The sequence below is a fragment of the Struthio camelus genome, chromosome 2, assembly GCF_040807025.1.
Source record: "Struthio camelus isolate bStrCam1 chromosome 2, bStrCam1.hap1, whole genome shotgun sequence".
Taxonomy (NCBI): domain Eukaryota; kingdom Metazoa; phylum Chordata; class Aves; order Struthioniformes; family Struthionidae; genus Struthio; species Struthio camelus.
This window is the reverse complement of record NC_090943.1, coordinates 166947218-166962592: the sequence shown is the minus strand read 5'-3', so window position 1 is coordinate 166962592 and position 15375 is coordinate 166947218. Positions and strand designations below refer to the sequence as shown.

General features: G+C 41.1%; 1 protein-coding gene across 2 annotated transcripts in view; it reads left to right on the top strand.

The window, feature by feature from the left end:
* FAM135B (family with sequence similarity 135 member B) overlaps positions 1-15375 on the top strand; it is a 223940-nt gene that overhangs the window by 76015 nt on the left and 132550 nt on the right. The window lies entirely within an intron of this gene.

The window sequence follows — 15375 nt, the reverse complement described above, 5'->3', positions numbered from 1 at the left end:
TCTTTTCAATTACAGCTGCAGTAGACAGCTATTCTTTGAAGGTTTGTACTTTTCCAAAACCTTGAGAGATAAGAGTCAGTCTTATCTATGGCTGTCACAAATTTGCTATCAAAATATTGATCTGACATAGAAAGCCCTTTTTATTTTAACATTAGAAAAAGAAGACGATCGATCCTTTCTCCTCCCCCGTTCCAACAGTTTGCTCTGTTAAAAGAAACTGCTCTATTCCGAGCAGTCCAAGATAGAAGCAGTGATTCTGATGAGCAAAAGTTCAGGAGTTCACTCTCTTTGATATCCCATAATGTGACATTTCTCTGCTTGGCCTTTTGTGAGGTTCCTCATAGCAGACAGCCTCTAGCAGATGGGAAGCGGAGGGGTCAAGCATCTCAACTACACACCTCGAAAGGTAACAAAGCGCTACGAGAAAATGGGTCAACTCGTCAAGTTCAGATAAGATGGAGAGAAATGTTGAAGGAACAGTTTCTTGTGGGATGGGAGATCGATCCACTGCTAGTACTTGGTCACAGCAAGGCTGTTTGTGATATCCAGTCTGAAACAATAGTTTTCTAGCTCATGCAGGAGTCTCTTCATCTGCTCACAGAAAGAATCAGTTTCTTGATTCTACTCTTGCAACAGTGGTTGTGGGGATGGCAAAGCTGAGAATTCACTACTACCTTCTTCTTCATATGGAGTTATGTTGGATCCTCCCTCAAGTGTGCATTCTCTAACCGAAGCTCAAAGATCGTGAAAGTGCTGATGGGCTATTTTATTTGTTTGTTTATTTATTTATTTATTTTCACCTCTAAGTACAAGTTCAGCCGCAAAATCTCCTTATTTTTACTGATTAAATTACCTGTATATTGTTCTAGTTGGTCTAGTAAGCTTGCAGTCTCTGCCTCTTTTGTCACCGGTGTTTCCTGCTCTGCCTGTAACAGTTCCATCAGCAATCGATCAGAGCTGCCTTCTGCAGGTACGCTGTGCCTTGCATCATCCAATTTAGACCCTAGAGCAGAGATATGAATCAGGCTATTGCACTGCTGCTGTTGCAATGCTTCTTCATCTCGTTTTAATTTTGTTTCCATTTTCTTCATTTTTCGTAGCAGTTGTTGAAAGCAGTATACAGTCTTTGAGGCGTCGCTGCTGCCGTGCTTGAGTTCCTGTATCCGTGCCACTAGCTTTCTTATTTCTTAATCATGAGCTGTGCTTTCTTGATGTTTTTGCTTCCTTTCTAATAACAATTTATTTTAATCATCCATCTTCTCTTTTAGCTCTCCTTGCAAAGATTCTGCTCCATACTCTCTGGCCTCTCCAGAAGTCTACGATGTTACTCTCAGTTTTAACTGTTCTTCCAGCTTCCGAATTTCTTGCTGAAAGTCATCACATTCATGTTCACTTTCTATTGCTTACCCATCCATTAACTGCCACTCTTTTTAAAGCTGTTTTTCAAGGACTTGAATTTACTTTTTTAAATCAGCAACCTCCAATAACTGCTTAGTGGGTCCTGATTACTATGTAGATGTTTTTCAAGTTCTACCTCCAAACTTGTCATTTCAGAGTGCAAGTGCAAGGATGCTTTTCTGCTTGACACTGAAGCTCTAATTCTTTCTTTGCTAAAAATTCCACTTACAGTTCCTAGAAGATACTTATAACAGGAGCCAAGGGCTTGCATTAATTCTGTTACAGTTTTATGGCACATCCCTTTCTCCTTTTTGTCTTAGAGTTATCCATAGTTTGGAAAACAGTCAAAGAATTAATACTGTGTTCATACAGAAACTGCATAGTTTCTGTTCTATGTTTTACTCATGAAACCCTGATACGTCTCTGTGTTTCCTCATCTTGTCTGACTGTCTGTTTCTCATTCTGTGCTGAGATCTTAATTTTGGAACAAGGAATACTGCTATTTTTGTATTTTATTTCTTTATTTGTACCATGTAGAATGTAGCTTTGTCATAATCTGTACCTACCTCTGGCAGGTGTAACAGGCATAAGTAATAAATGAGGACCTCATTTTCAGAAGTGTGGAACCAGTGCTACTCCATTCTATTCAACAGGAAAAAATGGAGCTGTAATGCATTCTAAGAACGAGGCTCCAAAAGAGAATAGTGCAAAATTCTACTCTCAAAACCACCTGAAACATCTTGGATTTAACTGGAATGTGTCAGAACTTTTACACTGATTTTCTCAGGGAAAATGTAGCCTGTAAAAAACAAATTTATTTTTTTTGAGGAAAACATTCGTTTTCCTACTTCCATTCCCTTAAGGTCTGTCTTCAAAGACAATGGCAATTTAAATTAATTTTGAGTAAGTTACAAAGGTAGTAGTCTTCATTTTCACAGCATTTTTAAGTTATGGAAAGGTAATTGAGACCCTCATATGATTCAGAGGTTTTCTGAATGAGATGGTATACGTCAGTTTTCATAGTTCATACTGTTTTACAGAAGAAAAGAGGGGTGTTGTAAACAGTAAGGCACCTGTAATCAAAAAGTAGGGCTGAAAGGGGGGGCCACTCCAAGCATATCCACATAAGCAAGGAAGTGCCTACCGAACAGAATTATGGGGATACGTCTCCTGCTCTTTCTGGGAAATCAGCATGGCTGGCTGCTTTCTGCAGTGCCTGTATGGAGCATGGGGAACAAAACTGGGAGGAATTAGAGGTCTGTGTGCAGTTATAGGGCTATGATTTCATTGAATCACAAAGATGTGGTGAGATAGCTCATACGACTGGAGTGCTGCAATGGATGGATGCAGGCTCTTTCGGAAGGCTAGATCAGGAAGGCGAGGAGGGGGAGTTGCCCTTGATGTGAAAGAACAGTGGGAATACATGGAGCTCTGACTGGGGATGGGTGAGGGGTCAACTGAGAACCTTTGGGTCAGGATTAGAGATGAGACCGACAAGGGTGACATTGTGGTGAGTGTCTGCTACAGACCACCTGATCAGGGAGAAGAAACAGACAATACCTTCTTCAGACAAGAGGAAGAAGCTTATATGCACAGGCTCTGGTCCTCATGGGTGACTTTAGCCACCCTGATATCTGCTGGAGGGACAACACAGCAAGCCACGAGCAATCCAGGTGGTTTCTGAAGTGTGTTGCTGACAGCTTCCTAAAACATGCAATTCAGGAGCTGATGAGGAGGAGTGCAGGGCTCAAAGGTTTATGATCAGCAGCACAAAGTCCAGCTAGAGGCCAGGCACTGGTGGTGTGCCGTAGGGGTTGATCCTCGGGCCGATACTGTTTAACATCTTCATTAATGGCCTGGATGATGGGACAAAGTTCACCTTCAGCAAGTTTGCAGGTGATGATACAAAACTGGGAAAAGTGTTTGATACACCAGATGGTTGTGCTGCTGTTCAGAGGGACCTGGAAAGGCTGGAAAACCAGGCTGATGGGAACCTTACAAAGTCCAAAAAAGGGAAATGGAAAGTCCTGCACCTAGGGAGGAAGAAACCCATACACCAGCACACACTGAGGCTGACCGACTGGAAAGAAGATTTGCAGAGAAGGGCCTTGGTCTCCTGTCGGACAACAGGTTGAAGGGAAGCCAGCAATGTGCCCTTGAGGCTAAGACGGCCTGTCTTGGGCTGTGTTAGGAAGATACCGCAAGCTCTTGGATCATTGTTCTCCACGTGTCAGAATACACTGTATGTCCCTTTTGCTCATGTCCCTGAGCCTCCTTCCTTTGAAACCAGTGCAGGGGAAATGGCTGGCAGATGCTCAGGTTTTGTATTCGTTTAGGATTGGACAATAGCCAGACTGTGAATGATCTGAAAATCACTCCTTGGTCTACTGGGTTAGACGTACCCAGTATGTCCCCAGTTGGTACACATCCTTGTTTCAAGGTCATTTTGGCTTTCAGTCTTCTGGGAAGGTGTGAGAAACACATATGACCAGGTTTACATATGTTAAAACCGTGGCTTCCAGAGTGCCATTTCCAGGTTATATTTTTCTGTTATCCCCTATGAGCAGGAGTGGGATCCAAAACGCAACAAAATTTAGTGGAAACAACCACCTCCCCAAATTCAAAACTCTGCATATCCATTTTAGTCTACAGACATTTACAGAAACACTTTAGAACTGTCATGAGACATCACATTTACCTGATCGTCCATTTTATTCCAGTAAAATGTCTCAATGCAAAAGTTTGAATTAAGAAAGAAAGGAATGATTGTCAGGAATATTCAGCTCGTTTTATATCTACTAAATGATTGCTATAAATTGTCCCTTGTTTGTACATGGAGCAGTTAGGGGTTACTTACCTTTCCAAGGTCATCCTGATGCAAGATTTTTCAGATGCTTCAATTAGAACAGCATAAAATCCCTTGACCTGCAGCTGTTTGTTTAATATAAGAATAGGCTGAAACCATTACTACTTGACTGTTAGACTAAATTAAGCCATGTTACCAAGGTTCTCAGTCCCTTTGAGACAAGGGTATAAATGCTCATATCCTTACTGGGGTCCTAATTTTTCTGCCCTTTCTTTTCCCTGTCTCTCTTCACCAAAAATAAAGCACATCTCTTTCACTTTTATTCTGCTGTTCTGCCATCCTCCTGCCTACCCGTCTTCACCCCTGCTTTGCTATGCAGTTTGAAGGGGAAGTAAAGGGCAAATTGCTTTAAGAGGATAGATATGAGACCAAAGGAAAGGCAGCATTACTACCTTGGTGGGCAGAAAAGAGCAAGAGCCCCTGAGGTGAGCATAAAAGGAGATGTAAAGAGAGCTAGCTGGTGTAATTGTCAGAGCGCTGCAGGGATGCAAAGGCTTGAGCTTTTATGGCCTCTAGGGTTGCAAGTTTCTGCGGAGATGAGGTGATCTGATGAAAAGGTATAAGAAGCTAGAAGAATAAAAATGATCAAGGCTGTGGTTTACCTGGATCCAAATGAAAGCCTGACCTCAGATGCATCAAGTACCAAGTGTAGAATTTGATTCAGCAAAGCACTTAAGCAAAGGTGCTCTCCTACTAAATTTAGTGCTCGTTTGCCAAAAGGTGTTTGTATCTTTTCTGTGTTGTACCCAGAGCACTCAGCTCTTGAGACTTTCCAGCCCTAAGCTCCGGACTCAAAGCGTATCTAACTGCATTTAATCTTGGAATGTGCTGAGCACCTTCAGCAAGATGGTGAGAGCCCTTACCTACTGTTTACTTGGCTGAGAATGAATCATACCAAGTACCTCTCAAGTCTGCAGAACTGGACAGGATTTATTGTAAGAATTAAAAAGTTGATGGCCGCCAAGCATTTAGAACGGAATGATTTCCTCTTACTGCATGCCCAGCTCCCTTTTCTCATACCTTCTCATATCTGCATGCTAAAGCCTTCTTGCAGGGCACAATTTGCTTTCAGTAGGCACATTATGCTTTTTAGCTAAAGATAAGGGCTGCATTAGTTACGGTACTACAGTGAGGATACGGATTGTCCTCCTCTTTTCCTTTTAATTTTAGACCCACCTCCATCAAAAGTTAAAGAGCCTGAGGACAAATCTGGGGTGAGAGTCTTAGAATGATTATGGAGTCTGGATTTGAGCTCCGGTAGTCATGTCTGGCTAAACCTGCTGTAGCTCTCTGGCACAGCAGCCGTGGGGGGATAGTGGAGGAAGCTGGCAGACAGAACTGAAACCTTGCAAAGTGTCTGTGAAAGACTGAGCATTGGGGGCTGAGGCAAACCTTCCTTTTGCCACCTCCAATGCCAGTTTTAGGCATCCAAAGGGAGGGGAAGGTTGGGGGTGAGAATAGGGCCAGACTGTCGTGGAAAGCCCGGAGCCCTGGTCTATCAGGGTTGTTCCTCCTGCTGCCAGAAAGGTGGGAAGAAAATGTCAATGGTGGGAACAAGGATGGCTGCTGGGAAAACCAACCTACTGGGTAGCTCCGGTGCCACATGCTCTCACCTCTTTTCCAAAGCTCTTTCACACCCTTCTGGGAGCTGATGGTAGAGCTGAGTCAGAAAGGTTTCTTGAAATAGTATTTTCATTGAAAAAATATCTTGATCAAAATGTTCGTAGATGTGTGTAGCTTCTCAGGAAGCATCACACAAAAAAAATGTTTTGCATTTACTTTCAAAGCTTACATTTGAGATTTCTGTATTTTTATATTTGGAACACTTCAGAATACAATAGAATAGGAATTATTTTTCCTTTTTAAAAATAATATTGCATTTAGAATAATTAAAGAAAGCTTTATGCTGATCCACTTCTTATTCTTTTCTGAATCAGCACATTTCCAGTTCTTGTAGTGATAAAGGTGAGATCAAACTGTCCCTGTTTGTATTTGATTCTTTGTGGCTTAGCGACAAACTCCTTAGCCCCAACATAAAATATTCTGCTTCACAAAGGAAAATATTTTTTGTAAAGGGAAGCCTTGTGTGTCACAGACTATAAATGGAATATTTCAGATTTTTGGTCTCCACTGAGCATTATATTTTTACATGCATTTGTCTACTTTGGTATGCATTTTCCAAGTCAGCCACATCTACAGCCTCTAAGAGTACTTTGCTATTTTAGTTTCGAGTGTGAACACGAATAGGAAAACTTGCTGACAAACTCTGTGGAAATGTTTGTGAATGACTGACACTGGCTATTGTATAGCAAAAAAGAAAACAGTCTGTTCAAAGCCTTTTGTGGTGGAGGTATTGTGGGGCTGCGGGCTTCCTCATGTGCGTATGTATATTACACACCATGCTTCCTCATACAGTTATATCATTTGTGTGATAGCTAATGTAGTCTAAGTTTTCTTTCTGCCTTCAATCTTAGGTATTAAATTTGTATCACCTTCTCCCTGCAGTTCTTTCTTTGTGTACCATACAGAAACCACTAAAATGTTTATGTACAGAATAGGCAGTTAAGAGCAGGGGATAGACCGGTGCTGTGCACTGCTGCTTGACTTGTGTGCTTTATAGGTCTGCAGAATAAAGCAAATGGGGTGAAATCTTTATGGACACTTTCAGATATGTAACCCGAAACATTATCACCATGTGGAAGGAAAAAAACCTATTTCTTTTGATGCAAATCTGCAGAAACTTTGAGGGCTACATCTCTGACTTGTCCCACTGAAGGGGAAAAACCAACACCACCACCACCACCACAGTGCTCTGTATCGCTTCCTTTAACCATTCTTCCTCCCTATACTTTCCAGACGAAAAAAGATATTGTTTTTTACTTTTCACTTTTTCAGTGTAAAGCTAATTGGAAGCAGTATCTGTATAAGAAATAGCTTGTTTGTCTGATCACTGAATTTTCAGGTTGAAATGGTAGCTGCACTGCTATTCTGGGAATTAGCCCAGATGATCACCGTTATTCCCTCTGGCCTTTACACACTTACAGAGTGTGTAGTTGGTAGCTCTTAATGGTACCACACTTGGGGATCCTCTTCTGGGGATGATCAGCACAGGGCATGCATTTTTTCCAGCTGAAAAGCCTGAGTTCAAACTCCTCTCCTGACCAGTTAGGTTACTTCTTGTACAGAGGCTTGACACCTCTTCTCATGCTATTTTCATGAAGAAATTTGAGTTTTTCTTGTCTGCAAGGTTTTCCTTTGTTGCCTTCCAAAACTGTGGGCCGCCTCAGCTCTACAGCAAGCAGTAATTCAATTAAGAAGTTTTGCGAATAGGGGCTGCCAGGGGGGCCAACTCCATCTGCGGTACAAAGAGCAACAGAGACTCCAGGTTGAATTATAGCTCTCAGTTTACTTTTAGTTTCTTTGCAGTATAGGTTAGTTTAATGCTTGTTCATTAAAATATGGCCTAACTCAGGGTAAAATGTTAAGCCTTGTAGTTGTATAATTCAAAGCAGGCTGAAACTGTGTAGTTTTGAACTTGTCCGGCTACTGTGACAGTGTCAATGCATGATTGTTTCTTAATTTCCTAGCTGGAGGAATGATCATAGAGGAACAGTATGATTTCTCAGGGCTTTCGGTGGGAGAGAGACGGGTACGATGCATCAACATTAGTGGTGAGGTGAAGTACCAAACACATTGCCTCTCAAACAAGATATCCCTTATTAGCCTGGGCTCTGCAGTGCTGCTACCAGTTAATGGTGGGAGAAGACAAGTGGGCAGCAGCCTGCAGGACTAGGTGGAAGCTGAGATGCTCTAGTGTTGGACTGAGAGGGGGAAGCCAAGTGAGGATGGATCCACAGCATCAGTAGCAGGGGTGCTGCCAGTGCTCTCTCTTGCTATATCTTTTTCTGCTGTTTCTGCTGTAAATCTTCTGGGATTAGGGACTGCCATGTGTTCTGGTATATGCACCAGAAATAGCAGCATGAGTTATTTGAAGTTGAAACATTTTATCCAGAAAATCAGTATTTCTTCTGTGTATTTGAATGCAATAATAGTAATTAACAAAGATGACAACAAAACCTCTGCACCCTGCCTGAGCATAAAGTTGGTTGATAGCATCTGAGCGTCATCTTGGTGCTCCTGAGCAGAGATCTGACCACTGCAGTACTGGGAGACTGAAACATGCCAGTAGCTTCATTTTTAAGAGAGGGAAACAAGGCAAGCCTGTGTTACTCAGGTTGCCCAGAGAGGTTGTGGAGTCTCCATTCTTGGAGAAATTCAAAAGCTGTCTGGATGGGGTCCTGGGCAATGTGCTGTAGGTGACCCTGCTTGAGCAGGAGGGTTGGACTAGATGATCTCCAGAGGCACCTTCCAACCTCAGGCGTTCTGTGATTCTGTGACCCAGCACATTGGTTAATGGAGCTGGGCTGCTGAGTCTGGCTTTAATGTCAGTCCCCTAGGTAAGTCATGGCAGATTATCAGGGATTAATGGGTGTCCAGGTTTGGAAAAAAACAAAGTTAACATTCAAATTATCTTTTCTTTTCTCACTGGACGTTTTAAAAGGTGAGCAATTCACAAATGGCCAGTAAAGATGCGCATGGAAAATGCACTGTTACTTGTGTAACCCATGCAGGCTGTTTCACAGGAGAGACAGGACTAGGACTGTTATGGACTGCCTAGATAAATAACTCTTGTCCTATTACTAAGAAAGATTCATGTCCTATAAATAATTCAAAAATTTACTGAGTTTCTCCTAAAAGCAAATTGGGTTTTTCATCCTAGCTTCCATTAGGAGACTGTTCCACAGTCTTGCTCCTTTGCCAGCTACAGCTTCTTATTTCTAAATTGCATTTATTCATGGACAGTTTGTATGTGGTTGTTGTTGTGCCAATGTCGTGCTTTCTTGTACCTCACTCTTCTTCCTTCCTGATGTTTTTCCTTTCAGTGTATTTATAGATAGAGGGGATCTGATTGCGCTGCATTTCACTGAGTTAAATGTGCCAAGTTCCTTTGGTTCTTAAAATCAGCTTGCTGTTTCCTGATCTTCTCTTCAAAGTGCCTGTTCCAGACTAGCTGACAATTTTCCATGGTGTACCTACTTTACTGAAGTCCAAATAAGCTTTAAAAAAAAAAACAAGCCAGCTGTTTACTCAAAGCTACCGCCTAGCTTGACTCTAATAGGCCACACTTAGCCTAATTGTAGTAAAACAAGAAATTTATTGCAGTTTCTCATTTACTTCTTCATTTTTCTGTCCTTCAAAATCCTTGCATTTATCTGGGGCCACACTCAGGAATTCCTGGGGAAATCCATTTCATCTTCTCTGAAAAATGTCTTTTATCCACTGATCTCCAGCCCTGTGGTACCTTTTCTTGTTTGTTGTTATTTTTGTAAATCGTTATTACTGAGTGTACATCTCACATGCCATTTCACTCAGGCTTCTCCAGCTTCCTACTTACCAAGTGTGTTGACCTCTTTAATTTTTGCACTTTGGTTGTGATCTTTTTCTGAGCTTTACACTCCTTCCCATTAGCCTTCCTATTTGTGCTCTTCATTAAAAAAGAAATAAAGTGTGGGGGCGGGCGCGAATTAGTTCTCATTTTTTAGGGCAATATCCCATTGATATTTAGTCTTAGCAACACTTTCCTCTCTTCACACATATGTGATGGGGGACCTTCTGGTGGTCACCATTTTGGTGACTTTTGCAAAGTTTACCTCAGCATGATTTTCTACTTTCTAGGTGTAGATTTCTTTGCTCTCCAGATGCTATTTCAATTTTTTTTAGGTTTTCTATTCACTCTTAATATCATTCTGGACATGTGTGCTCATCTGGGTGGAGCTGCAGCCCTATCTCTGTAAGGTTTCTTCTCAAGCCTGAGATGCAGACAGCACCTAGTGCTTACAGCTTTGATTTGCCTTAGAGCCTGACTGTCTTCAGAGTTAGGTCGGTGCTAAGAACGACTTATATCTTGTCTCTCAATAAGAGTTAGTAGCTTGGCATCATGTTAGTGCTAATCTTATTGACAGTGCTCTTGGTGGCTTCGAGCGTGAGCAGAGCAAGCCCTTATCTGCCTGATGTGTACGTCATTTGCATCCCTCACTGGGCACGCAGAGACTCCTGACTGTAACGTAGTGTCTGCTTTCATGAAAAGTGGCAGAAGCTGTGTCTGTCCAATTGTGTCCACCCAGAACGCAGCCTGCCCTTGAAGCTCAACTGTCCCAGCATCTGCATATCAACTAGTCCACTCAAGTTGACTTGATAGGCAAGTCAAGCAGACAGAGACACACTCAAGCAGACTTTTAGGAGAGCTCAGGCCTCCAAGCTGAACCCTCTCTTCTTGCTATGGATCGAAAGAGGCTCTTGTGTGGAGGAAGAGCCTATGAAGCCACTTCTGGATGAGGACTTTTAGAGCCATTAGAAGATGTTTGGCTTCACGTGAGAAAAACGAGAAACACTACGTGGTCAGCTGTACCTCTTGCTTCTCAGAATTATTTACTCCCTTTCCAGGTCAGACCGAGTACGCAGCTGTAAAAGTGTGGGTGGTCTTAGTATATGCTAATCTGGAAGCAATTATCCATCCATCAACCTGTTGGCACGGACTGCGCACAGCACTGATTCATGTAACAGTGTGGATGTATGAAGAGGTACTGATGAAGAGAGTGTTTTTTTATTGTTTTTTTATTATTTGCTCTCCTAATTATTAACCTGACATTTACATCTTAGTCTCACCAGTAATTCTACTGGTACAACCGAGAGGGGTGTTGAGTAGTGGTGTGAGGAAGCAGGATATTAATCTAGGTTTACTGTTGAAGAAAATATGACACCGCATCTTGCAGTGGCCTGCATTTTTATCCTGAAAACTCTCTTGAGTAATGCAGAAACTGTCATAAGGTAACATTCCAGGTTTACAATGCAGGAACAGGTATCGCCATTTTTATTTTTTTGAATAGGTGCAAACTATTTGGCATTTCATCCCCGCCTGCAAAACCGCAGAAGAAGCATTAGGGAGGAATGGGCAATATTTGCATGTAGGTTAGACAGTAGAAATACAAGTAATGGAATTTATTCAGTTTCCTGTCTGGAGGTTGTCTGCTTTAATTAGACAACAAGAGGTCTACTGAAACTCAAATGAAGATATCTTAATGTTTTTCTAGCCAGAGTGAAACTAACCTCTGCTCCCAATCTGTTTGTGATATACATAATCCCCCTCGGAGCTGTTTTTAATGTTTTACCTAAAACTGTTCATTGAAAAATGACTTGTTCTCAAAATGTTTCAGGGAAACTATTTGTTTTCAAAAGAAATACCACCGATAAATTTTGAACATTTCTCTTTCAAGCTCATTTTTAATTTAATTTTTCGATTTTGAGCCCCTAACACTTTCACTCCGCTATTTTCCATGAACGTCACTGGGGTGCTGGGAAACTTCAATCTGAAATATTGTAAATCACCATCCTTCTCTGGCGTTAATCTAACTACCCAACAGTGCCGCTACCGTGTGGTGTGAGGCACTGCAATGAACACATACGCACAACCGCACAGATCTTGAAACACAGGGTCATTCAGAACTCTTTTCTATCTTCTGGATGTAGGACCACTCTCTAAAGCTTTTCTTTTGGAAGAATACATCTAATTCCAGGATGGTTTGTATTAAGATTATTTCTGTTTACCGTTATGTTACTGAGGCCAGATCTTTGGGTATCAGGTGCAGGAAAAGATGTAGAACTCACCTTTTTATCTTAAGAGATAGGCAGTCATGGGAAGTCAGAAAATTGACACTGTGACTTTGCTAGCAAAGAGAGAGCTGCTGCTCCTTCCCAGCCACCATCCAAACTCAAGCAAACCAAAGAGTTCTTGTTGATAGATTTGTGCAATGGATATATCCTGGACCAATGTTATCTGGGGCTGACTCATCAGTCTAATTTAAAAATGCAGTTATTTATCAACCCTTTTAAATTTTGTTGACCTCACAGCACCATTGTTTTCCTCCTCCTGGCTCTTGCTGTTCATTTGTGCATTTGGAAAATGCAGAAAAGTACACTTGACTAACAACAGTCACTAACCAGAGGCAAAGCTTATCCAGGTGGTATATGGATGTACTAAGAGTGATAACTGAATGATCAACTGCCTTGTGTACTGCTGTGTAGATTGATAAACATTCTACACTTAAGGGAAAAAACACTTTTATCCTCCACCTACTTCCAATGTCAATTCATCTTATCCTTATGGTCACAAATAAGGAAAAGGGTACTTGGGATTAAATATAAACAACTTGCAATAAATTGCCTATCAGTAACTGATTTGTGACATTGTTTTTTGTTAAGAGTGAAAATACGTGTAGTCATTTATAAAACATACGGGACATTTATAACAGCATCCCTCAATACTGCAGCCATCGTCAGTTTCAGGAATCTCATTACACTGTGGACCTTTAACCACAGCAAGGGTCTGAAAAGGTCACTGACTTCATCACTCACCTTTTCCCACAAGTGAGATAGGACAATCTTCCTATGACAAAGGTGAGCCTTTCTTTCCCCCCCCTTATTTGTTAACTTTCTCATAATTTTTTTTTTTTGTGAGAGAGGGAAATGCATGGCCATAGAGTGTTTCTCGGGCCTTGAATTTAAAAATATATATGAAAACTTGCCTCGTTTCCAAGCAATATGTGACACATGAGAATTTGCCTTATTTTTTCCTAAAATTTTAAAAATATTTATTTAAAAATCGTTTGAGGTGACTACAAAGTCTTTAGCTTCTGTAACAGTTCTGCCAGATATGAGTCCTCTCCAAAAATAACAGAAGCTTCTCATTATAAAACACCCCCCCCAAAACTCTTCTTTATTGAAAACTCTCAAGAAATACAATCATCCTCAGATTTTGTAACTTTCTCACTTGCAAGCACATTTTCAATTCTATTCCAAGATTTTGAGAAATATGTTGTCCTTGGATAATATGAATTTTTTTCATATTGCTCAGGAATTATAATCAGGATTGGGTTGTCCCATTTAAAGCCATATACTGAAGAACCAATTTAATATTGAAGTTGCTGCATTATTAAGATATTAATTAATTATTAATTAATTACTAACACATATTAACAGTGTCTTTCCAAGGAAAACACTGTTTTGGATAGAACTCTCTATTGGAAAATTTCCTCAAATTGAGGATAGATGAAGCAAGCACTGTCAGCTCCAGAACTCTTATTTTGTCATTTACCACTGATATGCGAGATTGGTAGAGCAGAGATTTGGATCTGGGTTTCCCAATCTCAGGTAAGTGTCTTAACTAATAGCATAGTTGCATTGCTCTTTCAGATTTATCCTTTAAAGAAAAAAGTGTAAAATGAAAATATCTTCAAAACTTCTAAGTTTCTATAACTGTCCTATGCAGCTTTTGTTTAGAACATTTAAACATTGCAGGCACACAAAATACCAATTTACAACATCCGGAATACCTGTAACACTCAAATGAATTTGCCAAAATTAAGGGTATGAATAAGGAAAGATTAAAATAAAATGAAGATGGTAATTGCTTTGTGTTATTGCTAGTCAGCTTGGCAAAGCAATTGCAAAGGGTGGGAGTCAGCTTCAGATGAATTCGCCAATATTTAGGTGTTTGCATGTGGTAGGGGTATCCGAGATCCTGTTAACAGTCAGCAGTTCTAGTCCGGACAACGAGAGAAGTCTAGAGGGCTGTCCAGCCTCTTCTCCTGTGAGCTGAATCTCTCTGAGGTCTGTCGAGAGTTTTCAGTACATGGCCATTGAAATATAGTGGGATCTTAGACATCTACACGTAAACACCCCACCTTTAGGTGGCTTAATCTGGAGCGCTACCCCAATTTCCTATTGAAGGTACTTCATGCTCTGTGAGATGCTCCTGAGTATCTGAGACATCTGACAAGGGAAGGCAGATAGCACAGGGCACCTGCATCTTCGTGGAGTGCCAGTAGGGAGCCGGCTAGGACATCTTAAGGCATCTCAAATGGCACAGGGTACCCGTCCTTAGACAACTGAATCTCACCATAATTGACTCCACAAGTGTAAGGAAACAAAGAGTCAGGAGATTAATTAATGGTGAATGTATTTACCCTCTATGTTAGGCAGAGCATTCTTGGGTTTTTCATCACAATTTGAAAGGAGTAAATGCTAAAATGTAGTGCAGGATGCTGATTTTAAATGATGAAATACCTTTCAAATTGGTAAAGCTAAAAGCAGACCACGAGTCACAGGATGATTTCAGAAAAGACTGTATGGTGAAGTTTAGATTGGGGGCGTAGAGCCCAAAGCAGAAGACATAAACGCCAAGATAGAAATGTGCATTCCCGCCTTGAACTGAATACTTCTTCCTTGTTTTTAGCACACTTCGTATTTGTATCCTGAAGCAGCAAAAAATCTGAAAGAAGCAGCCAGACAACTATAAAATTTTATTTTCGTGGTAAAAGCTGTACATCTAAGTGCATCCGCCTGGTGCAATAATCAAACTTTAGTAATAAATCTAGCTGAGGGCCACATGGAGTAAAGTGTTATTAATGTCTACATACCAAGTAGTCTCTTATTACGCTGCAGTAGTAATCTTCCTTTGTGCTTAATATTACGTTGTTGTGATATGAAAATATTTAGACTGTGCAGATAGCCCAAGTAGGACATTTTTGTCAGTTAGTACTGCATAGCGTTGTAATGAAAATATAAAGGGTCTTTAGGAATAATTGTCTCTTACACTAGCTCTGGAAGAGACCAGGAGCAATGGCATTAGGTTAGAGCTCCTGCAGGACCATTAGGGTCCTCCGGGCCTGGCGCTGGCTGGGAGTGCTCTGGTCTTATCTACTGTTTCATCCTCAGTAAAGATTTTATTCTTCACGAAAATGGTGGTGAGGGAGGACTAGGACACACTTATTTCGCTGTTTAGACTGAACTCATACTTTCACGCTTTCTGGAGAAACCCGCAGCATGTGCAACTTCAGCTGATGAAACTGTTGATGTTTTCTTTTTCCATCTTCCTCCGTGTAACATAAGGATTGCCCGCTGATGGCAAATGACTGGACTATAATTGGCCTAGACTTGATTTATTCTGGTATGCACAATTTTGTGATGCAACGTTCTCGGTATGAAATAGAAGA